Here is a 27,093-nt window from a genome sequence, read left to right as displayed (position 1 = left end):
ACTCTAGCTAAGCGTACCACTACCTCTGACGAGGACAGTTGTGCTTTTTAGATCCAATGGATAAAAAATGTTTATTCAACAGGGTTTTATCCTGCAGCCCCTTGCATACATTGCTTCTGTCACTGCTGCTGCGGCGTTCTGGGTTGAGTCTCTTGATGAGGCTTTACAGTTAAGCGACTCCATTGGATGAATATATTTGACAAGCTTATGCTAGCCAATTCCTTTGTTTTCTGATGCCTTGTTCATTTGACTAGACTAACGGCTAAGAATTCTGTTTTTTACTATACTGGCGCGCAGAGCGCTATGGCTTATATCATGGTCAGCTGTCGTGACTTTAATAAATAAGCTACTTAACTTCCCTTCAAGGGGCAGACCCTAATCGGGCCTGGTTTGAAGGAGATTATTGCTTATATCACTGGAGGAAAAGGTCATGCCCTTCCTCAGGATAGGTCCAAATCAAGGGCCAAAAAAAAAAAAAAAAAAAAATCTAATTTTCGTGCCTTTTTAAAAACTTCAGGGCAGGTGTGGCATCCTCTTCCTCTAAGGCAAAACAAGAGGGAATTTTTGCTCAGTCCAAGGCGGTCTGGAGACAATCGGACCTGGAACAAAGATAAGCAGGCCAAGGAGCCTGCTGCTGCCTCTAAGACAGCATGTAGAACGGCTCCCTATCCGGTAACGGATCCTATAGGGGGCAGACTTTCATTCTTCGCCCAGGCGTGGGCAAGAGATGCCCAGGATCCCTAGGCATTGGAATTTATATCCCAGAGATATCTTCTGGATTTCAAAGATTCCCCCCCAAAAAAAGGGGAGATTTCGCCTTTCACAATTATCTGCAAACCAGATAAAGAAGGAGACATTCTTACATTGTGTACGAGATCCATCCAGTTCCAAGAGAGGAACAGGGACAGAGTTTTTACTCAAATCTGTTTGTGGTTCCCAAGGAGAGGGAACCTTCAGACCTATTTTGGATCTAAAGATCTTAAACAAATTCCTCAGAATTCCGTCATTTAAGATGGAAACTATTCGTACCATCTTAACTATGATCCAGGAGAGTCAATAGAGGACTACAATGGATTTGAAGGATGCTTATCCTCACATTGTGATGCATAAAGATCACCATCGTTTTTCAGGTTTGCCTTTCTAGACAGGCATTACCAGTTTGTAGCTCTTTCCTTTCGGATATCTACAGCCCCAAGAATCTTTATGGAGGTTCTGGGGTCGCTTTGGCGGTCCTTAGACCGCGGGGCATAGAAGTGGCCCCTTATTTAGACGACATCCTGATACAGGCGTCAAACATCCAAATTGCCCAGTCTCATACGGACGTAGTACTGGCATTTCTGAGATCACATGGGTGGAAAGTGAACAAGGAAAGAGTTCTCTATCCCCAATCTCAAGGGTTTCCCTCCTAGGGACTCTGATAGATTCTGTAGAAATGAAAATTTACCTGACGGAGTCCAGGTTGTCAAAGTTTCTAAATTTCTGCCGTGTTTTTTCATCCCATCCGCGCCCTTCGGTGGCTCAGTACATGAATGAAATCGGCTTAATTGTAGCGGCAAGGGACATAGTACCGTTTGCACGTCTACATTTCAGACCGCTGCAACTATGCATGCTCAGTCAGAGGAACGGGGATTACACAGATTTGTCCCCCTGTTAAACCTGGACCAAGAGACCAGAGATTCTCTTCTCTGGTGACTATGTCGGGTCCATCTGTCCAAGGGTATGACCTTCCGCAGGTCAGATGGGACAATTGTTACAATAGATGCCAGCCTTTTAGGTTGGGATGCAGTCTGGAACTCCCTGAAGGCTCAGGGATAGTGGACTTAGGAGGAGACCCTCCTTCTAACAAATATTCTGGAACTGGGAGTGATATTCCATGCTCTTCAGACTTGGCCTCAGTTAGCAACTCTGAGGTACATCATACTCAGTCGGACAATATACACGACTGTGGCTTACATCAGCCATCAAGGGGGAACAGAAGTTCCCTAGCGATGTTAGAAGTCTTACAATAATTCACTGGACAGAGACTCACTCTTGTCTATCAGCTATCCATATCCCAGGTGTTGAGAACTGGGAGGTGGATTTTCTAAGTCGTCAGACTTTTCTTCCGGGGGAGTGGGATTTCCTCCGGAGGTCAAGACCAAGCAGGAGAGGGCTTTGGTGTTTTTGACAGCGCCTGCGTAGCCACGCAGGACCTGGTATGCAGATCTGGTGGACATGTCATCCTTTCCATCACGGTCTCTGCTTCTGAGACAGGTCCCTCTACCTCAGGGTCCTTTCAACCATCTAAATAGAATCAATCTGAGATGGACTGCCTGGAGACTGAACGCTTGATGTTATCAAAGCATGGCTTCTCCGAGTCAGTCATTGATACCTTAATACAGACATGAAAGCCTGTCTCTAGGAAAATTGAACATAGATATGGTGTAAATATCTGATTGTTATGAATCCAAGGGTTACTCATGGAGTAAAGTCTGGATTCCCAGGATATTATCTTTTCTCCAAGATGTTTTTGAGAAAAGGGTTGTCAGCTAATTCCTTAAAAGGGGACAGATTTTTACTCTGTCTATTTTTTTGCACAAGCGTCTGGCAGGTATTCTAGACGTTCAGGCATTTGGTCAGGCTTTGGTTAGATCCAAGCCTGTGTTTAAAACTGTTGCTCCGCCATGGAGTTTAAACCTGATTCTTAAGGTTCTTCAAGAAGTTCCGTTTGAACCTTTTTTGTTCCATAGATATCAATCTTTATCTTGGAAAGTTCCTTTTGGGTAGCTAATTCCTCGACTCGTAGAGTCTCCAAGTTATCTGTGTTACAATGTGATTCTCCTTATCTGGTCCTTCGTACAGATAAGGTAGTCCTGCGTACCAACCTGGTTTTTTTCCTAAGGTGGTATCTAACAAGTACATCACTCAAGAGATAGTTGTTCCATGCTTGTATCCTAATCCTTCCTCAAAGAAGGAACGTCTATTACACAATATTGGACGTGGTTTGTGCTTTAAAGTTTTACTTACAAGCTACTACAGTTTTCATCAAACGTTCACCTTGTTTGTTGTCTATTCTGGACAGAGGAGAGGTCAAAAGACTTCAGCAGCCTCTCTGTCTTTTTGGTTAAAAAGCATAATTCATTTAGCTTATGAGACTGCTGGACAGTAGCCTCCTGAAGGGATTACAGCTCATTCTACTAGAGCTGTGGTTTTCACTTGGGCCTTTTTTAAATGTGGCTTCTGTTGAACAGATTTACAAGACGGAGTCTTGGTCTGCGCTTCATACTTTTCAAATTTAACAAATTTGATACCTTGCTTCTTCGGAGGCTATTTTTGGGAGAAAGGGTTTTTTACAGGCAGTGGTAACTTCCGTTTAAGTACCTGCCTTGTCCCTCCCATCATCCGTGTACTTTAGCTTTGGTATTGGTATTCCATAAGTAATGGATGATCCGTGGACTGGATACACTTAACAAGAGAAAACATAATTTATGCTTACCTGATAAATTTATTTCTCTTGTAGTGTATCCAGTCCACGGCCCGCCCTGTCTCTTTAAGGCAGGTAATTTTTTCATTTGAACTACAGTCACCACTGCACCCTATGGTTTTTCCTTTCTCTGCATGTTTTCGGTCGAATGACTGAATATGGCAGTTAGGGGAGGAGCTATATAGCAGCTTTGCTGTGGGTGGACTCTTGCAGCTTCCTGTTGGGAAGGAGAATATATTCCATAAGTAATGGATGATCCGTGGACTGGATACACTACAAGAGAAATAAATTTATCAGGTAAGCATAAATTATGTTTTTTTTTTCTTCCTAATTTTAGTGTTTTTTATTTTTGTAATGTTCGTTTTTTTTTTTTTTGTAATGTTAGGTTTTAGAAACCCCAGCCCTGGCATACTCCTCTGACACGATACCTACGCAGATGCTCCCGTACTGCTGAGCGACATTGGAGGAAATCTTGGAGTTCAGCTGACTTTCTTCACTACAAGTTCATCCTGAACTCCTACTATTCTGCCCTTAATCTTTATAAGCAACATTATTTTTCTAATCTCATCTCTACTCTTTCCTCTAACCCGAAACGTCTGTTCTCCATGTTCAACACTCTTCTTCGCCCACCCCCACCTCCTAACACAACCTCTCTCTCAGCTCAAGATTTTGCAAGCCACTTCAACAACAAAACTGACTCCATCAGAAGTGAAATCAGCTCTCAACATACTTCCAATCTCCCATCCCCTCAAAAGCTCACGATCACCCAAAACCCAAATATCCAAAAATGCAGCTCTTTTGTCCCTGTTAATGAGGATGAAGTTTCTGCCCTTATACTGTCCTCCCACCTCACTACCTGTCCCCTCGACCCCATCCCCTCACAGCTACTCCCCTCCCTCTCTTCTACCATCACCCCTATACTCACACACATTTTCAACCTCTCCCTCAGTACTGGTATATTTCCCTCATCTCTAAAACATGCACTGGTAACACCTATCCTCAAAAAACCTTCCCTTGATCCAACCTCCCCATCCAATTACCGCCCTATTTCCCTACTCCCTCTTGCCTCAAAGCTCCTTGATAAGCTAGTTTACGCACGTCTATCCCATTTCCTTACACTAAACTCTCTTCTTGACCCACTGCAATCTGGATTTCATTCCCATCACTCTACAGAGACAGCAATTGTCAAGGTTACCAATGACCTACTTACAGCAAAATCCAAAGGCCACTTCTCTCTGCTTATCCTCCTTGACCTGTCTGCAGCCATTGACACTGTTGACCACCCTCTTCTGCTCCAAACCCTCCAATCCTTCGGCATCTGTGACACAGCCCTCTCGTGGTTCTCTTCCTATCTGACTAACCGTACATTTAGTGTAGCCTTCTCCGGAGCATCCTCTGCCCCGTTACCACTTTCTGTTGGGGTACCTCAAGGCTCTGTCCTTGGTCCCCTTCTCTTCTCAATCTACACGTCATCACTAGGTTCCTTAATAAAGTCCCATGGGCTTCAGTACCATTTGTATGCCAATGACACCCAAATCTACCTCTCTGCACCAGACCTACCTCCTTCCTTACTAACCCGTGTCACTAACTGTCTTTCTCACATCTCATCTTGGATGTCCTCTCACTACCTTAAGCTAAATCTCTCCAAAACTGAACTCCTTATTTTTTCCCCTTCTTCCAATGTCTCCACCCCCAAAATTTCTATAACTGTTGATAATTCCATCATTACCCCTACCCCGCACACCCGATGTCTTGGGGTCACACTTGACTCAGATCTTTCCTTCACTCCTCACATTCAGTCCTTGGCTAAAGCCTGCCGCTTCCACCTTAAAAACATTGCTAAAATTAGACATTTCCTTACACAAGATACAACCAAGATTTTAATCCACTCTCTCATCCTTTCCCGCCTCGACTACTGCAATTCCATCCTCTCTGGTCTACCTAGCTGCCGCATAGCTCCTTTACAATCCATTATGAATGCCTCTGCCAGGCTCATCTTCCTTACTCATCGCTCTTCATCTGCTGCACCTCTCTGCCAACCCCTTCACTGGCTTCCTCTTGCCTCTAGGATTAAACACAAAATCCTCACCCTGACATATAAAGCTCTCAACTGCACTGCTCCCCCCTACATCTCAGAACTTGTCTCTAGATACTCTCCCTCCCGTCCCCTTCGATCAGCTCAGGATCTCCTCCTCTCTTGTTACTTCCTCGCATTCATGTTTACAGGACTTCTCCAGACTGGCCCCCATCTTGTGGAATTCCTTGCCTCGCTCCATAAGACTCTCCCCTAGTTTTAACAGCTTCAAGCACTCCCTAAAAACTCTACTATTCAGGGATGCATACAACCAACACTAACCTTTCCTATTGCCATTGCTTTCCCCTTGAACCCCTTAGATTGTAAGCCTATGGGCCCACCTGTTTACAGATCGCTTCATAAGAGCCGACTACAACAGTGAAACTCTCGGCAGGGCCCTCTACCCACTCGACCCCTACAAAAGCTATCCTATACACCGACTATGTTTACAGCGCTGCAGAATCTGTTGGCGCTCTACAAATACCTGATAATAATAATAATAATAATAATAATAATAATAATGTAAGGCAGCTTAGGTTTTACTTTTATTTCACAGGTAAGTTTGTATTTATTTTAACTAGGTAGTTAGTAAATAGTTAATAACTATTTACTAACTAGTCTACCTAGTAAGAATACATACAAACTTACCTGTGAAATAAAAGTAAAACCTAAGCTAGCTACAATATAACTATTAGTTATATTGTAGCTAGCTTAGGTTTTTTTTTTCACAGGTAAGTTTGTATTTAGTTTTAAATATTATTTAGTTAACAATTGTAACTTTAATTTAGCTCTATTTTAATTATGTTAAAGTTGGGGGGGTTAGGGGTTAATATAGTTTAATTTAGGTTGTTGCGATGTGGGGGCTGGCGATTTAGGGGTTATTAGGTTTAGTTTGTTTTGGGGATGTTTGGGAACAGCGGCGGTTTAAAAGTTAATAGGTTTAGTTAGTGTCTGCGATGTATGGTAACGGCGGTTTAGGGGTTAATAGGTTTAGGTAGTGTCGGTGAACTGCGGTTAAGGGGTTAATAGGTTTAGTTTGTGTCAGCGATATTTGGGAACGGCGGTTTAGGGGTCAATAGGTTTAGTTTGTGTCGGCGATGTTTTGGAACAGCAGTTTAGGGGTTAATAGGTTTAGTTAGGGTCGGCGATGTCAGGGAACGGCAGTTAGGGGTTAATAGCTTTATTTAGTTAGTGTCGGCGATGTCGGGGAAGTGCAGTTTAGGGGTTAATAGATTTAGTTAGTGCTGGCGATGTGGGGGTGTGTGCGGCTTAGAGGTTAATAGGTTTAGTTAGTGTCGACGATGTTGGGGAACGGTGGTTTAGGGATTAATAGCTTTATTAAATTATTTAGACTTAGAGTTATTGTTGGCGATGTCCGAATATGAATAATGGATCCGAAAATTCGGAAACTAATTTATTCATTTTCGGAATTTTTCAGGATGTGCTGATTTGGAAATTCAGATGCATCCGAATCCTTCAAATTTGGCAAAATTTGGCCGAAAAACGAATTCGGCCGAAATGAAACGCACATGTCTAATAGACACTACTATAAAGAAGGATATGCACAGATACTGATATAAACATCCAGGATAAAGCCTTTTAAAAACTTACTTAGTAGCTCTCAATTATAGCACGGTTGATGAGGTTTGGCTGGGACACCCACTGAAAGGGGCTGATAGTAGAAACCTTCCCCCTACCCTGCATATGAAAAGACCCTTTATAAAAACAGAAGCAATCTGAAGTCTGTATACATCAGTATACATCTAAAACTTTGTCGCTTCGTTAAAAGTCTGAAAATCAGCATAATGTTATTTAAAAATAAGTAAAACTATACATTGTTACAAAAACACATCGAGATGGGCTATATAAATGGGTCATCTACAAAATATTAATGAAAAGAAAAAATCTAGTGTATAATGTCCCTTTAAGCTGTGGATGGTCAGGGCTGGCAAATTTAAAAAAAAATGTAATTGTAGAAGGAATGTCGTCCTTAAAGTGATTGCAAACTTTAAGGAATTAGTGCCCAGTATCTAAAAATAATCTTAAAAATAGGGGCACTTTAATTAATTAAACTTTACAAAGACGCTTCTTTTTAAAATACTTACCATTGTGTTGTGTTAAATATACCGCCAATCTTCTGCCTGCATCTCCTTCTGTATTTAGCATATCGATGACAAATCCGGCTTTCCCCAATCATTGCGTGCCCCACAAGCTCAAAGGGAGCACGCAATATGTATTTGTCTATATCTGTGTTCACTGGTTTTTGTGTTCATTTGTGTATATATGTCTGTTAGTACATAAAAACACATATAAACACACGTGTACACATATATAAATACATATATATATATATATATATATATATATATATATATATATATATATATACATACATGTAGCCCTCAGTTTACACTGGGGTTAGGTTCCAGAAGGAATGGTTGTAAATCGAAACCATTGTAAATTGAAACCCAGTTTATAATGTAAGTCAATGGGAAGTTAGGGGCGTTAGATTCCAGGCCCCTCTTAAAATTGTCATAAGTAACTCCTAATACATTATTTTTAAAGCTTTGAAATGAAGACTTTAAATGGTAAACAGCATTATAAACCTAATTAAATAATCACAGTACAGACTGTATCATCAAACTAAGTTTAGTGAACAAAAACATTTGCTAATAATCACACAACAGACTTTATCATCAAACCAAGGTTAATGAACAAAAACATTTTTTTACTTGCATTTTTCTGCAAACAGTTCTCTGCATTGTTAGCATGTTAGATAATATTGGGTCTGCACCTATTCTATGCATTTCAATCTGCAGTGATTAATAGGCAGTTAGGCACCCTCACCTCAAGCAGCTGGACAGGAAGATAATAGGGAAGTGGCTGCTAGATCTTGTTGCTCGATAGGTCTGGTCTGCTCTGTGTACACAGATTAATTTCAGTCTGCTAAATTGCATAACTTTGCTGCAACACAAGCAGACAGATCCACCTACTGGCTATTTTAATTAGTGCACTGCTTTTCAATAGCAGTCACGTGACTGGAAAAAAAGGTTGTTATTCTGAAATGGCGCAAACTGAACCGGCGTAAACCGAGGGCCACCTGTATATATATATATATATATTTACATATGTATCTCTATGTTAAAGCCCTTTGGCATGGCTTTTTTGTCTTAGTTCTGAGGCCTCATATCTTTGAGTAATTTTTATTAGATAGTGTTATTATGGGTGTAACTGTTCTTTTTTTATGTGTTTTGTGCAACTTTTTTCTCGAGCATAACAGTTAACCAGAGTTCTTAAGTTGTGCTATCCTGACGCACAATAAATTCAACTGCGCTTAAGCAAATGCATATACAACTTTTAGTATGCAAGCTACGTCCGATGCACATAAAGATCAGTGATAAACCCCTTATCACTTGCACGCAATAGTTAGTGGGCCACTTGTAATCTAGCCCTCTACCAGTGCCATCATCACTAACATTTCATATCTCAACTTGAGAGGTAATTAGCTGCACAGTACAGCCTCTCTTTAGCTATATTGTGCACCATGCTTGCAGCAGGCCAATGAGATGCAGAAGAGACTAATTTGCAATTTACCAGCTAGTAAGGTGCATCCTTCAAAGGCTCATAATAAATCCACTCCTGGTTATAGGAATAAGATGGATAAAGATCGAATATTTAACTCATTTCTATAGTTAACATTCACACATTAATTATACCACTTTACATTTTTTTTAATAATTTGAAGTTATCAAAGAAGAACTTAAATCCAAAATGTTCCTTAGAAGGGACAGTCAAGTCAAAATGATAGTTTCATGATTTAAATAGAGCACACCTTTTTAAACAATTTTTCAATTAACTTCCATTATCTAAATATGCACAGTCTTTTTATATGCATACTTTCTGAGGGACCAGCTGCTACTGAATATGTACAAGAGGTGTATACGCATATCGTGATTGACTGATGGCTGTCACATGATGCATTAGGAAGGAAAATGTAACTCATTTTGACATTTGTAAGAATATAATCTACTACTCATTTGAAATTCAAACAAAGTGCTTTTGCATTGTCTTTTGATTATGCTTTTATTGATTATACAGTTCTTCTCTGTTTGGTGGTTCTTTAAAGCTATATGAAACCCAAACCTTTACTTTTGTGATTCAGACAGATCATACCATTTTAATAAAGTTTCCAAATTACTTCTATTATCAAATTTGCTTAGTTCCCATGATATTCTGTGTTGAAGAGATACCTAGGTAGCCGTCTAGAGCACTATATGGCAGGAAATAGTGCTGCCATCTAGTGCTCTTGCAAATGGATAAGTTTATTGCAAAACTGCTGCCATATAGTGATCCAGTCCACTTCAACAAAAGATACCAATAGAATAAAGAAAGATTGACAATAGAAGTAAATTAGAATGTTGTTTAAAACGGCATGCTCTATCCGGATCAAGAAAGAAAAAAAAATGGGTTTCATATTCCTTTAAGCAATATTTACAGAGTAGCTTTCTTTGAAGTCAAATGTCACAACAAAAATATCCCTATCTTTTCAATTATTTATCAGTAATTGTATTATTTGTATGCAATACAGTACACATGGAATGCTTTGTCACTAATAATGTCACTATAGTAAACAAATGTAAATGTATTTAAGTTCTTGATTACTCAGTGAATAGGCTGTGATGGAGACTACATGTAACCACAGTATTAGCAGTGATAGATTTTACTAGATGCACATTTTGATTTTGCCTGTAATGTCCCTTTAAAACTAATTTCATGTTTTAAAACAAACCCTTCAGGAATTTATTAGGAAGGTACCTACCTTATCAACCTGTTCAGATCAGTATCTGCTCCTAGTTCTAACCGCACATAGAGCATTTTGTATGTTTACTTACAGAGGGTGGGGTGTGTCTGCCAAGCCTGCAATCACATTGTAAACATGGTGTGAAAGACAGCAAACAAAATACTATTACACAATCATTATAAGGTTCCATTAAGGAAAATGCCATATTTTGTGCTTAGTAAATAGTTTAAATGCCAACAACTCTAAAAGGTCTTCTTAAAACGTCTTGGTTTGTATTTACAATTACATGTCTAGCTTCAACAACCCACAACTGGAAAAGCTGAATGTGAGAACGCTTCTTTGCTGGAGCATGTCATTCTAAAACTATTGACACGGCAAATATATATGTTAACCCCTGCAAAGGGATTAAACACATAGATAAAGTACAGATCAGCAGCACTGGTCACACAATCCAGTTTTAAATGGCATGCTCTTTTTCAACCATAATGACCCTTTAACATTATAGAATGTTTTTAAAAAAATCATCTAAACCCCTAAAGAGCTCAGAGAATACAGGAAACCTCAACATTTTCTTTTGTGATTCTAAAAGAACATACAATTTTAATCAACTTTCCAATTTAATTCTATTATCAAATTTGCTTCATTCTCATTATCCTTTGCTGAAGGAACACTGGCAGCTAGCTGAACAGATCTAGTTAGCCAATCACAAGAGACAAATGTGTGCAGCACCAATCAGCAGCAGCTCCCACTAGTGTAGGATATGTGCATATTCTTTTTCAACAAGAGATACTAAGAGAACAAAACAAATTTGAAAATAGAAGTGCATTTAAAAGTGTCTTAAAATATCATGCTCTGTCTGAATCATGCAAGTTTAATTTTGACTTTCCTATGCTTTTAATATGTTACACAAGAAGCTAAAATAACTTAATTAGCAACATTTTACATAAATCTTTCCTTAGAGGGATACAAAGATTACATTTTTTGTTCAATCATGCAATAACATTTGTATTACTGACCATAAAACTGTTTTTAACAGTCACAAGGTAAATTTCTGCTCAGGTGCCACAAGAGTTTAAGATCTCAAGCAGAAAATGGCTGCTAAATAGCGGCCGTGTGACGCATATTGTGTTGGCACTCACACATTATGAACCTTTTCCCGTTTACAAACTGTAAACATAAGTGCACAAGGCATATGTAAATATGCACAGTCGAGAAGGGCTCAATTATTTAAAATTTATAAAGTGTGATGTGAAAACCTTGTGGACACTCACAGGGGCTGCCCTCAAGGAATTCTCTTAAAATAGGGGATTTCCATATTTGTTTTGCATATTCTCAATCATGGGACCTATTAGTTTCCAATATAAAGCAGTAAGAACTTCAGGTGGAAAATGTTTAGAAAATATGCGGGCAGAAAAACTTCAGTGACACCCTTCGATTGCCCCTGTTCAACCCATTAGCAGAGGAGATAACATTGTTCTTGCAATAAGGAAAACAACACACTTTGAATTTCATACTTAAAAGTATGAACTTCACAGCATTATTTTTTCCTCCGTCGTATAGTTTTATTACAATTTCTACTGTACGCATTAAATCGTTTTTCAATAAAATTTTAATTGTTCCATGAAATACAATTGTTATTATTTTTAATAAGAATTTAATTAACAATACACTTTTTACTGATTAATATATTATTAAATTATGATTTGTTTTGTAAGCACTGCTGTAATGTAATGCATTTCCTTCACATATTTAATGCAGGGAATGCCCCTTTGTGACTCCATAGTACAGGGGAGTTTTAGAGAATCTCACAAGCCCAGAGACCTTTAAATCATTGGCCCTATGTCACATGCACAGTAAAAGTGATCAATAGAACAAAAACATGAATTGCTTTTCCAAGAAGCATTTTTGCTTAAAGGGACAGTAAAGTCAAAATTAAACTTTAATGGATTGGATAGAGCATGCAATTTTAAACAACTTTCAAATTTACTTCTATTATCAATTTTGCTATATCCTCTTGGTATCTTTTGTTGAAGAGTTATCCTAGGTGAGCACAGGAGTGTCCACGTGTCTTTAGCCATCGGGCAGTAGTTTTTACAACAATGTTTATAGAAATGTTAGAGCGTAGGAGTATGCACGTGCCTTTATATAATATTGCTATAAACATTGCTGCAAACATTGATGCCAGATGGCTAAAGGTGTGCATGCTTCTGAGCTCACCTAGGGCTCCATCACATATGCGGCGATGCTGGTTTTTGCGCGGGTTTGGTATCCTATATACAGCGCCGCATATAAATGCAGCACCTATATTTCACCCGTCGCCCGCAATTTTTACTCCCATAAGCTAACATGGAACCGCGTAGCAAAACGGTATCCAATATTCAGCGCAATGATTTACGTGGCGAAAATCTTACTCCATTTTTACCTCGCCATAAAAGGCAGCCGTAGCAAACATTGTACTGAGTATGGGAGCTCCCGAAAATGCCTGCAAAAATAAACTAACACCTAACGCATGCGCAATATCTATCTACCTGTCAACCGCAATCCCCCACCGCAATAACTAAAAAGTGTATTAACCTCTATATCCGCCATCAAACCCACATCACAACTAATAAAAGTTTTAACCCCTAAACCGACAACCCCCCCACAATGCAATAAGCCTAATTAAACTATTAACCCCTATATCCGCCATCAAACCCACACCGCAAGTAATAAATAAATTATTAACCCCTAAATCCGCCAACCCCAATATCACAAACTACCTATTAAACCCTAATCCGCCATTAACCCACAACGCAATAAACTATTAAAGTATAAACCACTAAACCGCCAAAGCCCACAACGCAATAAATCTAACCCCTTACCTAACACCCCCTAACCCCCTAAATTAACCCAAATTACCTAATTTCAGAATACTAAAGTTACTATTAAATTTAAAAAATCTAACACTACTACTACTACAAATAAGGTATAAATTAAAGGGACAGTCTAATCAAAATTATGGTGTAGACTGTCCCTTTAAGCTACAATTAAAGAAAATTAAAAAATCTAAGATTACATAAAATAAAAAAGAAAATGACCAAATTTTAAAAAATTATACCTAATCCCTATGAAAATATAAAAGCCCCCCCAAATAAAAACAACCCCTACTCTAATAACCTACCAGTAGCCCTTAAAAGGGTGTTTTGTAGGGAATTGCCCCAAGATAATCAGCTCTTTTACAACAAAATACACAAGGCCCCCCTAACAGTAAAACCCCCCACCCACCAAACCCCCCCAAATAAAAGAATCTAACACTAAAAACCCTAAACCACCCATTGCCCTGAAAAGGCCATTTGTTGGGCATTGCCCTTAAAAGGGTATTTAGCTCTTTTACTGCCCACCCTATCTAAATAAAAAACAAACAACAAAAAAACCCTTAAAAAACCCTAGGTCTAACCCCCAGGTTGCAACTCACGTTCCTGAAGTCCAGCGGAGAAGGTCCTGTTCCAGGCAGTGAAGCCTTCTTCCAAGCGGCGACCTCTTCTTTCTTCTTCCTGGAACATCCTTCGCGGAGCTGAAGACTGTGGAGCTGAAGACCGGCGACCCTGGAACTGAAGACCGGCGACCGTGGAGCTATGGAGCGTGGAGGATCCTCTTCGTACAATCTTCGTCGCACACTGGATAGAGAGTTCAAGGTATGCAATATAAAATGGCGTCCCTTAAATTCCTATTGGCTGATTTGATTCTTCAAATTCAAATCAGCCAATAGGATGAAAGCTACTCAAATCCTATTGGCTGTTCAAATCAGCAAATAGGATGAGTTTTTTGAATAGCCAATAGAATTTCAGTAGCTCTTATCCTATTGACTGATTTGAACAGCCAATAGGATTTGAGTAGCTTTCATCCTATTGGCTGATTTGAATTTAAAGAATCAAATCAGCTAATAGGAATTCAAGGGACGCCATTTTTTATCGCGTACCTTGAATTCTCTATCCAGTGTGCGGCAAAGATCGTACGAAGAGGATCCTCCATGCTCCATGGCTCCGCGGTCGCCGGTCTTCAGTTACAGGGTCGCCGGTCTTCAGCTCTGCGGTCTTCAGTCTGCAGCTCCGCTCCGCGAAGAATGTTCCAGAAAGAAGAAAGAAGAGGTCGCCGCTTGGAAGAAGACTTCACCACCTGGAACAGGACCTTCTCCGCCGGACTTCAGGAATGGTGAGTAGCAACCTGGGGGTTAGACTTAGGGTTTTTTAAGTTTTTTTTTTAATTTAATAGTAACTTTAGTATTTTTTAAATTATGTAATTTGGGTTCATTTAGGGGGTGTTAGGTTAGGGGGTGTTAGGTTAGGGGTTAGGTTTATTGCATTGTGGGCTTTGGCGGTTTAGGGGTTAACACTTTAATAGGTTTATGGCGTTGTGAGCTTTGGCAGATTAGGGGTTAATACTTTAATAGGTTTATTGCATTGTGGGGGGTTGTCGGTTTAGGAGTTAATACATTTTTTATTAGTAGTGAGAGGGGGGATTGCGGATATAGGGGTTTTACGTGTCGGGTTTATTTTTGGGAGGCGGGTTAGACATTTACAGGAGATTTTTTTTTTCTTTTCTTAGGCGCCGGCAGTTTCTAAAGTGCCGTAAGTGATTTGAATAGCCAATAGAATTTCAGTAGCTCTTATCCTATTGACTGATTTGAACAGCCAATAGGATTTGAGTAGCTTTCATCCTATTGGCTGATTTGAATTTGAAGAATTAAATCAGCCAATACGAATTCAAGGGACCCCATTTTTTATCGCATACCTTGAATTCTCTATCCAGTGTGCGGTGAAGATCGTTCAAAGAGGATCCTCCACGCACCATGGCTCCGCGGTCGCCGGTCTTCAGTTCCAGGGTCGCCGGTCTTCAGTCTTCAGCTCCGCTCCACGAAGGATGTTCCAGGAAGAAGAAAGAAGAGGTCGCACTTGGAAGAAGACTTCACCGCCTGGAACAGGACCTTCTCCGCCGGACTTCAGGAACGGTGAGTAGCAACCTGGGGGTTAGACTTAGGGTTTTTTAAATTTTTTTTAAAATTTAATAGTAACTTTAGTATTTTGTAAATTAGGTCATTTGGGTTCATTTAGGGGGTGTCAGGTTAGGGGGTGTTAGGTTTATTGTGTTGTGGGCTTTGGCAGATTAGGGGTTAATACTTTAATAGGTTTAATGCGTTGTGGGCTTTGGCGGTTTAGGGGTTAATACTTTAATAGGTTTATGGCGTTGTGAGCTTTGGCGGATTAGGGGTTAATACTTTAATAGGTTTATTGCGTTGTGGGGGATTGTCGGTTTAGGGGTTAATACATTTATTATTAGTAGTGAGAGGGGGATTGCGGATATAGGGGTTTTACGTGTCGGGTTTATTTTTGGGAGGCGTGTTAGAAATTTACAGGAGATTTTTTTTTTCTTTTCTTAGACGCCTGCAGTTTCTAAAGTGCTGTAACTCACTGGCGACTCCAGAAATTTGAATTTACGCTCATTTCTGGACATCGCTAGTTTATCAGACTTACGGCACTTTATGAACTGCCGGCGGGGTTTATGTACTACCCCGATATGCAAGGTGAAATTACAGGCGGGCGGGTTGCAGCGCTTCCGCTGTATATGTAATCTCGCCCCTAGTATTGCTCTTTAACAAAGCATACCAAAAGAACAAAGAACAAAGCAATATTGATAATATAAGTGCATTAGAAAGATATTTAAAATTGCATGCTGTATCTACATCATCAACGTTTAATTTTGACTTTACTGTCCCTTTAATAAAATATATTAGAAAAATACCTCTAATCAAAAAGGAAATTTACTAGTGTATGTTTCAAATTTGACTACAATGTGCCTTTAAAAACTTTCAAAAGGATTCAATTTAGCAAATGAAGGGATCTTTAAAAGGTCACTGTAGGAGCTAAGGTCAGATGCAAGTTACCAAAAATAAGTTTATACAGTTAGACATGCCATTCTGTATTGTCACATTTCTGTATTGCATTGCTAACTACACACATAACGAGAGCTCCTGGTATTATAGATTTGTTCTGATAATTGTTGGATTATGGATACACGGTACTGGTAAACAAATTGTAAATGCTCCCATAGTGGGGATAGTTGCAGATCTAGGGTGGTGCTGTACACCCCCAAACATCGAAGTGACCCCTTTTTTTCCCCAGGATTTTTAGATGTTTCAAATTCTACACCTTAAACTTGCTAAAAACACAGTTTTGCCTTTTTTATATTGCAAGTTCAAATAATTACTTTATCTCTATTTTATTTACCAACACCTATACTGATAATATAAATACTTTTTTATTCTCTAATGAAAAACTATGTGAACAAGAAACAGCAGGAACCCAATGGGGGTGGGTGGAGTGACTGCTATGTCTAAGTTTCAGATTTTGTGTATAGACAAAGAGATAAGATACAGAGCCATGTGTGTATCGAGAAATATATAAGAATGCCTGATCTTTCTGCAAGCTAAGAGCATTTAAATGGGCTGTAATTTCAATGAGCAAAAACAGCTATTTAATATACAAAAAACATAAAGGAGCATTTCTAATATATGCAGCTGGTATAACAAGTAAATGGAAACACATTAAGAGGAAACCAATTTTACAGTACACTATCCCTTTAACATTTTAAAGGGATATTAAACTGCTGGCCACAACTTCTACAGAATGCTTACTCCTCCTCCTGCAGCTCTTTTCAGAGACATTCTCTTATTTACAAGTGACAGTTGGTGAGTTTGTCATCTCACAACTCTTATATTCTTGTGATCAATAACGTTGGCTTTTTCACAACTATATTGTGCGCTTCGGGTTTGCACACACAACGCAGAGCAGGAGTTTTACAGTCTGTATACACCGTTAAAAAGATACATAACATAGAAAAAAAGTCCACATGAATGATATAGAACAATGAAACCACTGCAATATATAACACGCACGCTAATCCGAGGTGCACAATACAGCTGTCAAAAAGCCTGCAAGTTCACTGATTTTTCAATGCTCACAAATTCATTCAAAGGTGGCACAGTGTAAAGATGCCAAGCTGAACTAACTGCTACCTGTAATGGGTTAAAATACGAGGTTAGGTTTTGAAGTGAGCTGTGCAGGCACATGAGGGAAACCTATAAAATGGTGATAAGTAACCATTCTATTGTAGCTGTCCCTTTAACCAGCTCAATAAAGTTACAAATATAGTTCACTCTTAAAGGGACAGGAAACCTAAAAACTTTCTTGCATGATTCAGATAGAACATACATTTTTAAACAACTTTCCAATTTACTTCTATTAACAAATTAGTTTTCAACAAATTCTAAAGTAGAAAAACATTTTGGAGAAACATCAGTTAAAAGGACATTAAACACATCTTGCTTTTGTGTAAAAATTTGTTTTTTTACCACTTTCCCTAGAGAGGCCGTGAGTCAAATTCTGTAACCTACAAATGTTACAAATCCCATAGCTGGTTTAGGCAGCTTGCATGGAATGCCGCATTTTGAAAGATTTGGTCACAGATTTAGCGCTCCATTACATATGCGGTGTTGCCCGCAAAAGCCAGCGCCGCCTGTTTTTACACGATTTTGGTATTACATATACGGCGCCGCATATAACTGCGGAACGTATATTTCACCCACCTGCCACTATTTTTATTCCCATAAGTTAACATAGAACCGCATTGCAAATCGGTAGCACATATTCAGCGCAGGGACTTGCACGGCGAAAATTGAGAAACTTTACTCCATTTTCACCTCACCACACAAAGGTAGGCACAGCAAGCCTTGTGCTGAGTATGTGAGCACCGTAACGCCCTGAAAATAGTAACTAACACCTAACGAATGCGCAATAGCTATACCTGTCAACCGCAATCCACCACCGCAATAACTAATAAAGTCTATTAACCCCTAATTCGCTATCAAACCCACATCGGAACTAATATTAAAAATATTAACCCCTAAACCGATAACCCACAAAAACACAATATGCCTAATTAAACTATTAACCCCTAATCCAAAATTCACCCATATTGCGATCTACCTATTAAAAGTCTTTACCCCTAAATCCACCAACCCCAACATTGCAAACTACATATTAAAACTATTAACCCCTAATCCACCATTAACCCACAACACAATAAACCTATTAAACTATTAATTTAATTTAATGTTAATAAATCTATTAACCCCTAAACCACCAAACCCCACAACGCAAATAACTAATCACTAAGCCCCCTAACCTAACACCCCCTAAATCAACCAATTACATAAATTAAAATACAACTAAATTACTTTTAAAATAAAAAACCTAACATTACTTTAGTTTAAATTAAGCTAAAATTACAGAAAATAAAAAAGCTAAAATTACAGAAAATTAAAAAAAGTCTAACATTACAGAAAATAAAGAATAAGATTTCAGTAGCTCTCATCCTATTGGCTAATTTGAATTTGAAGGATCAAATCAGTCAAAAGGAATTCAAGGGACGCCATTTTTAATAATTTACCTTGAATTTACTGTTTAGTGTACGGTGGCGATCGTACAAAGAGGATCCTCCACGCTCCATGGCTCCGCGGTCACCGGTCTTCAGTTCCGCAGTCACCGGTCTTCAGTTCCGTGGTCCTGGATGAAGATAGAAGACTTCACCACCGGACTTCAGGAACCGGTCGCCGCTTGGAAGAAAACTTCACCACCGGACTTCAGGAACCGTAAGTACCTATCTGGGGGTTAGAGTTAGGCTTTTTTTTATTTTTTTTTATTTTTTTTTAGATTAGGGTTATGGGCGCTCTTAAAAGAGCTGAATGCTCTTTTAAGGGCAGTAAAAGAGCTGAATGCCCTTTTAAGGGCAATGCCCATACAAATGCCCCTTTAGGGGCAATGGGTAGTTTAGGTTTTTTTAGTGTTAGGTTTTTTTTATTTTGGGGGGTTTGGTAGGAGGGGGGTTTTACTGTTAGAGGGAGGACTTAGTATTTTTTTAAGGAAAAGAGCTGTTTAATTTAGGGCACTGTCCTACAAAAAGCCCTTTTAAGGGATATTGGTAGTTTAGTGTTAGATGTTTTATTTTCATAGACCTAGATTTGGAGTTTGGCGTTAGCTGTGAAAACCAGCGTTAGAGGCTCCTAACGCTGGTTTTAGGCTACCGCCGGTATTTGGAGTCACTGAAAATAGGGTCTAACGCTCACTTTTCAGCCACGACTTTTCCATACCGCAGATCCCCTTACGTCAATTGCGTATCCTATCTTTTCAATGGGATCTTTCTAACTCCGGTATTTAGAGTCGTTTCTGAAGTGAGCGTTAGACATCTAACGACAAAACTCCAGCCGCAGGAAAAAAGTCAGTAGTTAAGAGCTTTCTGGGCTAACGCCGGTTTATAAAGCTCTTAACTACTGTACTCTAAAGTACACTAACACCCATAAACTACCTATGTACCCCTAAACCGAGGTCCCCCCACATCGCCGACACTCGAATAAATTTTTTTAACCCCTAATCTGCCGACCGCCACCTACGTTATCCTTATGTACCCCTAATCTGCTGCCCCTAACACCGCCGACCCCTATATTATATTTATTAACCCCTAATCTGCCCCCCTCAACGTCGCATCCACCTGCCTACAGTTATTAACCCCTAATCTGCCGAGCGGACCTGAGCGCTACTATAATAAAGTTATTAACCCCTAATCCGCCTCACTAACCCTATAATAAATAGTATTAACCCCTAATCTGCCCTCCCTAACATCGCCGACACCTAACTTCAATTATTAACCCCTAATCTGCTGACTGGAGCTCACCGCTACTCTAATAAATGTATTAACCCCTAAAGCTAAGTCTAACCCTAACACTAACACCCCCCTAAGTTAAATATAATTTACATCTAACGAAATTAATTAACTCTTATTAAATAAATTATTCCTATTTAAAGATAAATACTTACCTGTAAAATAAATCCTAATATAGCTACAATATAAATTATAATTATATTATAGCTATTTTAGGATTTATATTTATTTTACAGGTAACTTTGTATTTATTTTAACCAGGTACAATAGCTATTAAATAGTTAAGAACTATTTAATAGCTAAAATAGTTAAAATAATTACAAAATTACCTGTAAAATAAATACTAACCTAAGTTACAATTAAACCTAACACTACACTATCAATAAATTAATTAAATAAACTACCTACAATTACCTACAATTAACCTAACACTACACTATCAATAAATTAATTAAATACAATTCCTACAAATAAATACAATTAAATAAACTAGCTAAAGTACAAAAAATAAAAAAGAACTAAGTTACAAAAAATAAAAAACATATTTACAAACATAAGAAAAATATTACAACAATTTTAAACTAATTACACCTACTCTAAGCCCCCTAATAAAAGAGCTGAACTTCTTGGGGCATGCCCCGCAAAGGGCCCTGTTCAGGGCTGGTAAGGTTAAAGAGCTTTGAACTTTAGTAATTTAGAATAGGGTAGGGCATTTTTTTATTTTGGGGGGCTTTGTTATTTTATTAGGGGGCTTAGAGTAGGTGTAATTAGTTTAAAATTGTTGTAATATTTTTCTTATGTTTGTAAATATTTTTTATTTTTTGTAACTTAGTTCTTTTTTATTTTTTGTACTTTAGCTAGTTTATTTAATTGTATTTATTTGTAGGAATTGTATTTAATTAATTTATTGATAGTGTAGTGTTAGGTTAATTGTAGGTAATTGTAGGTAGTTTATTTAATTAATTTATTGATAGTGTAGTGTTAGGTTTAATTGTAACTTAGGTTAGTATTTATTTTACAGGTAATTTTGTAATTATTTTAACTATTTTAGCTATTAAATAGTTCTTAACTATTTAATAGCTATTGTACCTGGTTAAAATAAATACAAAGTTACCTGTAAAATAAATATTAATCCTAAAATAGCTAAAATATAATTATAATTTATATTGTAGCTATATTAGGATTTATATTACAGGTAAGTATTTATCTTTAAATAGGAATAATTTATTTAATAAGAGTTAATTAATTTCGTTAGATGTAAATTATATTTAACTTAGGGGGGTGTTAGTGTTAGCTGTTAGGGTTAGACTTAGCTTTAGGGGTTAATATATTTATTAGAATAGCGGTGAGCTCCGGTCGGCAGATTAGGGGTTAATAAGTGTAGGCAGGTGGAGGCGACGTTGTGGGGGGCAGATTAGGGGTTAATAAATATAATACAGGGGTCGGCGGTGTTAGGGGCAGCAGATTAGGGGTACATAAGGATAACGTAGGTGGCGGCGCTTTGCGGTCGGCAGATTAGGGGTTAATTATTGTAGGTAGCTGGCTGCGACATTGTGGGGGGCAGATTAGGGGTTAATAAATATAATATAGGGGTCGGCGGTGTTAGGGGCAGCAGATTAGGGGTACATAGGGATAATGTAAGTAGCGGCGGTTTACGGAGCGGCAGATTAGGGGTTAAAAATAAAATGCAGGTGTCAGCGATAGCGGGGGCGGCAGATTAGGGGTTAATAAGTGTAAGGTTAGGGGTGTTTAGACTCGGGGTACATGTTAGAGTGTTAGGTGCAGATGTAGGAAGTGTTTCCCCATAGCAAACAATGGGGCTGCGTTAAGAGTTGAACGCGGCTTTTTTGCAGGTGTTAGGTTTTTTTTCAGCTCAAACAGCCCCATTGTTTCCTATGGGGGAATCGTGCACAAGCACGTTTTTGAGGCTGGCCGCGTCCGTAAGCAACTCTGGTATTGAGAGTTGAAGCTGCTTTAAAAATGCTCTACGCTCCTTTTTTGGAGCCTAACGCAGCCTTTATGTGGACTCTCAATACCAGAGTTATTTTTATGGTGCGGCCAGAAAAAAGCCGGCGTTAGTTTTTCGGGTCGTTACCGACAAAACTCCAAATCTAGCGGATAGGGATTAGGTATATTTTTTTTATTTTTGATAATTTAGTTTTTTATTTTCTGTAATTTTAGCTTTTTATTTTCTGTAATTTTAGCTTAATTTAAATTTAGTTTTTTTATTTTTAAATTAATGCTAGGTTTTTTTATTTTAATATTAATTTAGTTTTATTTTAATTTATGTAATGGGTTAATTTAGGGGTGTTAGGTTTGGGGGCTTAGTGATTAGTTATTTGGATTGTGTGGTTTGGCGGTTTAGGGGTTAATAGATTTATTAGCATTATTGCATTGTGTGGGTTTGGCGGATTAGGGGTTAATAGTTTAATAGGTTTATTGCGTTGTGGGTTAATGGTGGATTAGGGGTTAATAGTTTTAATAGGTAGTTTGCGATGTTGGGGTTGGCGAATTTAGGGTTTTTTTTTTTTTTTTTTTTAAATATTTTATTGAAATATCATTCGAGGGTACAGAAAGAAGGGAAAAAAAAGGGGAATCAGTTGTAGTCACAATAATTATACAATAATCGAGGGAAAAAAAAATAAAAATTAATTCAGCATCTACATCTTAGCGGGCAGCATAATGTCTACAAAAGAGCCATTAGGCAAAAAGGACAATCAGCATTTATAAGTACAAAGTCCTCATTAGAGAAAAGAAGAGAGAAAAAAAAAAAAAAAAAAAAAAAAAACGAGCAAAAAAAACAAGAAACACACAAAGAAATAAGACAAGAACAGTCTTGCCATACCCTAAGGCCTCCTAAATTGAGCAATCAGCCAGAACCCAGGATATCAGGGGGGTCTGAGGGAGGGGAAAAAAAAAAAACAAAAGACCACAGCTACAGAGTTTATACTTTCCAGCTAGTTGGGAGTAATCCAAGTTCCAAATGCTGGATAAACCAGTTAGAATTCCTTAATGGGGCAATTAACTGTAGTTGTGCGTCTAGAGGTAGAGACGAATTTAGGGGTTAATACTTTTATAAGGTAGATCGCGATGTGGGTGAATTGGGGATTAGGGGTTAATAGTTTAATTAGGCATATTGCTTTGTGGGGGTTGTTTGTTTAGGGGTTAATATTTTTATTATTAGTTTCGATTTGGGTTTGATGGCGGATATAGGGTTTTTTATGTGTCGGGTTTATTTTTGGGAGGCGTGTTAGACTTTGATAGGAGATTTTTTTTTTTTCATTTTCGTAGACGCCGGCAGTTTATATAGTGCCGTAAGTCCCTGACGAACCCAGAAATTTGTATTTACGCTCATTTCTGGACATCGCTAGTTTATCTGACTTACGGCACTTTATGAACTGCCGGCGGGGTTTATGTAATACCCCAATGTGCGAGGTAAAATTACGGGCGGCGTATATGTAATCTCGCCCTTAGCTTTTGTCCTATCTGCGGAGCGTGGGACGAAGCACAATTTTATCACAAAAGCAAGAGGTATTGTCTTATTGATGATATTACTGATGGATTGGAATACCATGAGCAAATTGTCCCAATACAAAGTATGGTGGTGTTTACATAAGCTATAAGCATTTATTTTACATTATCATAAGGTTGATGAACAGACACAAATTAAAATAACAGTGATAACCAGTGGTTTGTAATTTAGATTAATACAATGTGGGAATTCTGATTTATTGGAATCCAGGCTACATATTCTGATATAAACCGAAGCCTTATTTCTTTCTGATTAGTGTAGGTTTGATCCACAAATCCTTGAACATAACCCAGGCATAATTTCAGCATTGTCCTTACCACCGCTATTAGAAGTCTGTTTCATGAAATCCACTACTGTGTAAAGAATTGCCAAATATAGAACCCTAAAACCTGAACTCATGACCTGTTCTTGTATTTCTGTAAAACTCATTTTACACCCTCAGCTTTATTTATGGGTCATTAAACAGTAGTAATATTAAATATATAAATATGGCCTAGATTACACGTGGACCGCAAAATTGCTCTTTCACAAGCGCGATACTTGCGCTCCACTCAGTAATACCAGCGCACATTTGTTAAGAGCAATAAGAACGCGACCTCGCACAGCGCAGGGGGTAAGTCGTGCAGCTTTGGACAGTAAATTAAAAATATATATGTAAATGAATATATATTTACGTGTTTATATGTGTATATACACTTTTTAACACATAAATATATATGTATACAAGCATATACATATATATATTTACAGTTAAAACATAGTCCCTTTAGACCGCAATGTAAAGACACTTTTCAGTGTCATGTTTTTTCTAACACCCCACATCCCCTCACTTTAACCCCTAATAAATGCTTTGTGCAGTTTAAAAAAAAAACATAAGGATGTTAATATTTTTTATTTAAAGAAAGGAACTGTCCACTTTATTTGGGGGGCAATTGGGACACGTTTTTATTAATTAACCAGGTCTGACCATTGGTTAATTGCACTAAACGCAAAGTGCTCCCGCAAGCTCACGGGAGCATTAACCTGTGACTTGTAATTGCTAGTTATTTAACATGTGCACCTAAATGGGCAAATTTGCCTCTTTATGGGTGCATGTTAAAATAGCCCTCTACTTGTAATCTAGCCCTTTATGTAGTTCCTTTAATTTAATTCTTAAAATGTGTGTCTTTCCAATTCCTGGAAGTAAAGACTCCAGACTTAACACTGTTATATTCTACAATCATTGGTTCTGCACTCTATTGGCTATTTACAGCTGTTCCTTATTGACCTCAGCAGAAGAAGAAATGTAGGTTACAACATGGTGGTGCTTGTTGCCATATGGACACTAAGGGGCCCATTTATCAAGCTCAGAACGGAGCTTGTGGGCCTGTGTTTCTGGCGAGTTTTCAGACTCGCCAAAAACAGCAGTTATGAAGCAGCGGTCTAAAGACCGCTGCTCCATAACCCTGTCCGCCTGCCCTGATGAGACGGACAGGAATCGCCGGAAATCAACCCGATCGAGTACGATCGGGTTGATTGACACCTCCCTGCTGGTCGGATCAGGTCCGCAAGACCTTTAATAAATAGGCCCCTAAAACTTTACACTTTGTCAATGTTTTTCTCAAGCTTTGAATACATTATTCTATCCAACATTTATTTTAATTTCCCTTTAAATCCTGTACATACTTTAATCTATCTCACATATCACCTCTCTTGCTTCTCTCTTCTCTAAGCAATAAAGTTATGAAGTGTCCCTTTGTAGAGCGCATGCCATTTCAGTAACCCTACTTAGAACAGTGTCTATTTTTATCCTAGCAATATGGTCTTCAGAATTGTACACAAGGCGTGACTAGTTATATTGCTCTAAGAGGTTCAACCAACAGCCCATTCATTTTTTGCTTGGTGAGAAGAAGCTTTAAGGTAATATAAAACTGACTAATGTGCTACACAAAGGGCTTGGGCTCAGGTCATTTGAACTAGACTGGTAGTAATTTACGATGCCTCCGGATGACCTGCCAGCGGGGTGCTGTTATAACTTCCTAACATCCTCAAGCAACTGCTGCAACAAAATGTAAAGGCTCCTGGGAACAGAAGCCAATGAGCAGATGTGCATGGTTATTCAGATTTAAATACACAGCATCCAATAATAAGTCTGTGGTGTTTTTGATAAGTTCAGCTATAATATACCTGAGTAGTAATAGTACGGAGGTTATGTCAAACTTTTTTGACAGGTGGACACGCCCCTTTCTCCTCCCCTAAACCCGCCCCTTTCCACTCCCATTTTTACGCCCCTTATTGATATCAATTTGATATAAAATTGATATAAAAAGGGATTTTGATACGAATTTGATATAAAATTGATATTAAAAAAAGTGTTTTTAATACGAATTTGATATAAAATTGATATTAAATAGTTTTTTTTTATTAGGATTTGGATTAAAAGGTTATAAGAGGTTATTAAGCTTATTTTGATATGGTTGATTAGGAGCTTTATAAAAGACTATAACGTTTAATGTTATTTAATTAAAAATGTGTAAATTATACTTTGATATTGTATTCTATTAAAAGGGGATATAAAATCTTAATATATATATATCCTCTATAATGTCCAATAGGTTTAATAAGGCATGTCAGGACTTGCTATGAAAAAAAAAAAAGATATAAAATGTAATAGGATTAAAAGGGTGTTATAAGAGTGTATAAAACTCAATTGTTTTGATATTTTCTTTTATTAGGAGATTATAAAAAAATAAAAAAAAGTTTTTTAACATTTGTTATAATATTTCTGTGAATGAAATAATTTAATTCAGTATTGTACATATTATCTTTTCTGTCTTCATGCCAGCACATTGTATGAACTGAATGCACAGACTTCTTATATGCTCTGACACTTATGTTATTAAAATGCTGACATATCTAATACGTCATTTGTTAAATGACTAATATTTTTTCATCACATATCTTTGTCAGCAAATATCATCATTTTACTTTCAGATGTCATTGAGTTCACAAGTTCTTAAAAAACTGACATACAGCAATTTTGTAGAGTAAAGATATTTATCTATACAAAAACAAACTCTCACTTATCTTTTTAAAACACACACAGTTTGTTTTTCACCTAATATACACAAAAATATCATCATATTACTTTTTTTCTCATCACATATCTTGTCAGCAGATATCATCATATTACTTTCAGATGTCATTGAGTTTACACATTGTTTTTAAAACACTGACATACATCATTTTTGTAAACATCTTATCCATCCAAAACGAAATCTCACTTATATTTTTTTTAAAAACACACGTAGGACTTTATCCCCCTTATAACCACAAAGCAAAAATAAACATTTATACATCACAAATACAAATACGCATAATGCAAACTTCTTAATAAAATGATTTCATCTATACATATTGCTGTGTTAAGTAAAATGGTGGGGGTGGGGTAGTTGTGGGTGTGAAACTTAAAAAGCGCTGTCCCTGATCTT

This window comes from Bombina bombina, chromosome 5 (assembly GCF_027579735.1).
Source record: "Bombina bombina isolate aBomBom1 chromosome 5, aBomBom1.pri, whole genome shotgun sequence".
In the NCBI taxonomy this organism is placed as follows: domain Eukaryota; kingdom Metazoa; phylum Chordata; class Amphibia; order Anura; family Bombinatoridae; genus Bombina; species Bombina bombina.
Note: the sequence above shows the minus strand (reverse complement) of the source record.